Source organism: Echinops telfairi, unplaced genomic scaffold (assembly GCF_000313985.2).
Source record: "Echinops telfairi isolate 266 unplaced genomic scaffold, ASM31398v2 ScPeMD7_22;HRSCAF=79, whole genome shotgun sequence".
NCBI classification, from domain to species: Eukaryota; Metazoa; Chordata; class Mammalia; order Afrosoricida; family Tenrecidae; genus Echinops; species Echinops telfairi.
Genome location: NW_022103919.1, coordinates 4,626,982 through 4,632,602, shown reverse-complemented (window position 1 = coordinate 4,632,602; position 5,621 = coordinate 4,626,982).

Below are 5,621 nucleotides of genomic sequence, written 5' to 3'. Positions count from 1 at the left end.
GGGGAGGGCAGGAGACGGTGCTGCTGGGAGGGGAGGGGGACCTGCCAGGTGTCCCTGGTCCTCAGTGTCACCACGCCTGACCAGGACCCTGGGGCTCCCACAAGGGTCCCAGAAGAGCCCTTCTTGTGGGTACATTTCCACTGGGACTGGCAGGCAGCCAGACTGCATCAAGGGAGCAGCGAAGCTGGAATCGGGGTTCCTGTTCCTTTCCATCTCAGGCTGCTCAGAGCCCCCCAGACACTCCTCCTGCCCTGCCCACCCTCTCCAACCCCACCCGACCCATGGCCAGACCTCCCCCACCCCCAGCCAAGTCAGAGGAGGGCAGCGGGGCTGGGTTGGGGGCTGCTGGAGGACAATGAACCCCACCGTAGAGCAGAAAGAAGGCTGAGTTGGGAGGGGCAGAAAAATCACTGCTCCTTCCTAGGCGCCCCCCCACCTGCCTATGCCCCCAACCTCAGCTGCCCTCAGAACCACCGAGGGGAAACTGAGGCCCACTTTACTGAGGTCACACAGTAATGAACGCAAAGTCATGGAAGCAAGACAGCAAGGCACAGTCCAGTCATGTAGGAACAGTGCTGTCGGGGACGTCTCTGTCCCCAAAGCAAGTGGGAATGGGGGGTGTCCTGCCACCTTGAGGGGCCCATCTACACAAGGGACACCTCCCAGGGGGAAGAATCAGAGCAAAGTGGGGGCGGGGAAAGGATTTTGGAGAAGGGGAGGCTTTCCTTTTTGCAGGGGTGGGGTGGGCAGGCAGGGTAGGAGTTAAGGGTCTGGGCAGGAAGTCATGGGTTTCCTGAAGAGGAATATGGATGGGGTGGGGGGAGGTGCTGAGGGATGTGGGGGCGCCCCAGTGAAGCCAGTCCAAGAGGGACAGCAGGGCCCTGAGTTGACCCATGGGCTCGCTCGCTTTCCTCCTGTAGGTCACTCACTGGGCACCCAGCCCTGGGCACACACTGGCCAAGCCCTGCCCCCAGGAGCACACAACCCAGGGTGAGGTGGGCATGGACCCAAGTAGGCAAGTCCAGGGGATGACAGGTGCATTGATGGGACCTCGGGACTGTAGGAGCACAGGGGCTGTGAGGTGGACACCGGGCCATTCGAGAGCAATGCAGTGGAGGCGGGGTCAGGACTGGACAGAGCCTGGGCAGCGCAGGGAGGGAGGCAGCTGCTCCAGTCTGGGCAGCTCCAGTCTGGGTGGGTCCCTCAGCTCTAGGAGTTCTAAGCCTGGGTCAGCGGCAGGCAAGGGACATGAGTGGGCTGTTGACAAGATGGAGGTAGGCTGGTGCTACACACACACACACCATGCCCCAGCCCCATGGCTGGTGCTACACACACACACACACCATGTCCCAGCCCCATGGACTGGCCACTCAAGTGCTCTCTGCCTTCATCAGGCGCTTTACCCAACACCCCGTCTTGTCCCCAAACACCCTCCCTCCTTCCTTTTGGCCCACTGGGTCCTTCTGTCGTCCCCTTCCAAACACTTCCCAAGCAGATGGCCTGCAGCACCTCCCAGGCTGCTACCACCTCCAGGCAGCCCCACAAGCCTTAACCCTCTAGAATAAGACCCAGGAGGAAGGGGGACCGCTTGGGCCCCTGGGATCCAGTTTGGGGTGCTGGCTGGGTACATGGGAGAAGGTGGGATTGGCCCCTCTCAGGACCCACAAGAGCAGCAGCAATGCTCTCTGCCCCCCACATCAATGGACTTTGGGGACTCCTAGGGGATCTCCCTCCAGTGTCTCCTCAGTTGACGATCTGCACCTGGCAGCTAAGGGGGGCTGCAGTGGGCGATGCCCTCAAGCTTCTGAGCCTCCCAGGGAGTCCCCACCCCCCACCCCCTGGCAACCTTCCAGCTCTTGTGAATACAGAACCCTGCCCACCCCAGAGGGACCTTCCCACGGGGACCTGCAGTGGCAGTCACTGACAGCCGGCCCCAGGCCAGCCAGCTTCCAGGACTGAGGCTCCCAAAATGCGTAAGAGGGACCACAAATCCAAGGGAGCCAGACAGACCTGGGCCCTGCCTTCAGCAGGAAACGAAGGTTATGACTCAACGCTGTTGGGCAAGAGTGGTTGCGCCCGGAGCCTGCTCTGAACACCACCCTGCCAACCGCTGGCGTATCCAGGATCCCAAACACCAAGGCACTGTCCTCAAGTCCCCTCGGAGGCCGACCATAGTGACCCTCCAGAGGTTCTCTGAGACGGGAGCCCTCTAAGGGGAGCAGACAGCTTCCCCTTGTTCCTTCAGAGCCATGGCTGAGTTTGAACCAGCCACCTGGCCCAAGGCCTAACCCACAACCACCAGGAAGGAGGGCAGGACACAGGTAGGCTAAGGGACTTCAGGTCAGGTGAATGCTGAGTGTGTTTCCTCCTCCAGGAAGCCCTCCAGTTTCCTCCAGCCCAGAGGGTAAGCCCCTGGAGGGCAGGATGCACAGGCTGGCAACCTCTGCCCGTTCCCTGTTGCGCTCGCTTGCTTGTTCTGGGAAGGAAACCGCATGTTCTCTCCCCTGTGTCCCGGCTCTGGGTAGGGTCTAGTGAGCATGCTTCCTGCCTAGGGGGAGCCTGGAGGGGAGCGTGGTTAGGGGGAGACACGAGGGAGGGGGGCTGGCTCCGCATTGCTGGATCCATATTGCTGTTTGGGGCCCACACTTGGCTTAGTCTCCACTGTCTCCAACTTGCCAACTTGCACGTCCGTTGTGATGACTTTGGAGCAAGGACTCTGAGGTTTTCTTTTGCCCTGGACACGGATTGGTGGGGTGGGGGGGCGGGCCTGCAAGCATACCCACTGGCCTGAAGGCTGGACCGAGTCTGGCTGATGGAGGAGTAGGGAGGGGTTGGCTCCAGGCAGCCCAGCTAGTCAGGGCAGAGGGGCTGGGGGCAGGAGTGAGGCCGTGTTGAGCAGGTACCAGGAGATGACATCCCCGTGGACCTCAGCAAGCCTTTGTCTTGACCCTGAGACGTTGTCCTGGGCCCATGGGCCCCTCGGGGCAGCTCTCGGAGGGCTGGGCCAGCGAGTCTCGGGGAGGACTTGAAAGAGACCCCGGATTCTATTTATTGATGAGGGTGTGGGCGGCACCCCCTCCAGAGGCAGCCACAAGAAATGAGGGCGCAGAATGCCCCTCCTAGCCACCCCCCCCACCCACCAGGCCACCCAGCTTCCCCAGAGCCGTGGGCTGTTCTGTGTACACACAGCAGGCTCTGCCACGTGGTGTCCGTATGTTTCCACCTATGTGGCTGCACAGAAACTAGTACGTCTGGTGTTCTCACGCTGCCACTGAACATGGGGCTCAGGGAAGACGCTGTCAAGGTCGTTTGACTGTACAGCGGGAGAAACCTGGGCCCGGGCCGCCACCCAGCAAGTGTGGCCCCCTCAGCCCACCCCCCAGACCCCATAGCCAAAGTTCCGCCCTGTGAAGAGAGCCCTGTAAGGATCCCTGTTTTCCCATGATGCCCCGAGAGGGGCAGACACTGCCTCAGGATCACACAGGGGCGCAAGGACCAGAGCCCACAGTCACCCTGGGCACACCACACAGGCTCAGAACCTCCCTGACTGCAGATGGCAACACCACCCCAACCTCTCCGGGTGGGAATTTGCAGAGGTCTCTGCCAGGGCCTGAGAGAGCCACCAGGGTGGAGCTGCCAGGAATCCCAGCAAGGCCTAGAGGGCGGGGGTGGGGGAGTGGGAGGGGGGCAGGTGGAGTACTTGTCCCATGTCCCAGCTGCACTGCGGATCCTGGCGCATCCCCTCCACCTGTGCCTAGCCACCAGAGAGGGCCAGCAGCATCAGCTGGTGAGAAGCACCCAGGGCTTTGATTCAGCATTTGGCTTCCACAGCCTGTTTTTTCATGTTCTGTTTATTCAGCGTGTGCCTCTGAAATTGCCTCCCCATCCCAGGTAAGGGTGCTGCTTTGATACCAAGTGTTGTCTCCCTCTGAGAAGTCACTCCCCAAGTCAGGGGCTCACTACCCCCCAGCACACCCCTTCCCCTCCACGTGTGGACACCCACCTGCCCTGACCAACCTGGGGCCTCCCAAGGACTGGGGGCACCATCAACCCCGGCGGCAGGGAGGCTCTGGCTTTGGTGGTCAAAGGAGCTGTGATGGTCACTAAGGACCTTCTCTGTCCAGGAAGAAATGGACCCACACAAACCAATTTGGATCCAATTCCAGGAGGGGCTAGGTCTCTAGGACCTTCCAGGACCCACCTCGGACCCCTCCCTGCAGTTTCCCTCCGGCTCCTAAAGGCATCCCACCCTCAGCCATTTGGAACCAGCAACATAGCAGCTGAGATCCATGGAGGGTTTACTCTGTCAGGCAGGTCCAGCAGCAGGTCAGGAGGTGATTCATGACTGCACAAGCGAGGCACAGAGAGGTGGTGTCTCTTGCCCAAGGTCAAACTGCTTGTTCGTGGCCGAGTGGGAACCCAAGCCCAGCACAATGCTCTCTGATGAGAGTATGGGCATGCACGCACAGACACATAGCACGCACAGACACATAGCACACACAGACAGACACATACACACAGACTCTCTCAACCCTGCCAGTGACCTTCCGGGAGAGCCCTAGAGTGTAAGGGCCCAGGCTTGGGGGCTGGCCAGGGGGTCAGACTGCAGTCCGGTCCTTTTGAGGGCCCAGGCTAGGTCCACCCTGCCAGGGAGTAGAGGCTGATCTGAATGAGAGACCACAAGGTCCCACGGTGCAGACAAAAGCCAAGGACATCAGGACAGACTGACAACACACACACACACCCCTGCCCCCCACCCAACCAGCTTCCTCCCCACTCCTCTTCCTACTCCACGTCCCCCTCCCTCCTTCCCCTAAGTCCCTTCAACCTCCACCCCTCTTCCCTCCCTCCCTCCCTCCCTCCTTCCCTCCCTTCTGCCTCTGCCTCCCCCCATTTCTGGCCCAAGCTCTCCCCTTTCTCTCCCTCTCCTCCCTCCATCCCTCCCTTTCTACCCCCTCCTTCTCAGTCTCCCTCTCCCCCCCCACCCCCCCACCCCCGCATCCACAGACCAGGTTAAGACGTGCTTGCCCCCTCAAGCCTCTCCCCATCTTCTGGCAGAAGCAGCACACTTCTGAAAAGGGTCAGGCCCAGTGTGGGGCCCACTGTCTGTCTCAGATGGAAGGGCAGGGGTCCACTCCCACCACCACCACCACCCTGGTGCTGGGAGGCCAGGGCAGGGTCTCCCCAAGCCTCCCAGGGACGCCTCCTGGGGAGCTGTGACACCACCACCCCCTGCTATCCTGCAGCCAGGGTGGGGGGGGGTTCATGGAACTGAAGGGCAGGGAAATCTAACTTGCAAATATCCCCATTTGATCTGGTAGCTTCCTCCTCCTGCAGCTCGGCCAAGCCCAGCTCTGGGTGGAAGTGACTTGTGAGCTCCTCTCCCCAAATGCCTAGGCCCTGGCATGGGGCTTGGACTGCCCACTGCCCCTGAGGCTGGAGCCCGGACTGCCAGCCCTGCCTTGCTGGCTCACCCTGAGGGTCCTTTCCCTGAACCCAGCACTGACCCTCCTGGCCTGGGCTCTCTGCTCTGAGCCCCAAGGTCCTGTTCCCTTCTTCCATGTCCCTCACTCCCTTGTAGCCCCGCCCCTGCTTCCCTCCTGTCCTCATCTTGAAAAGCC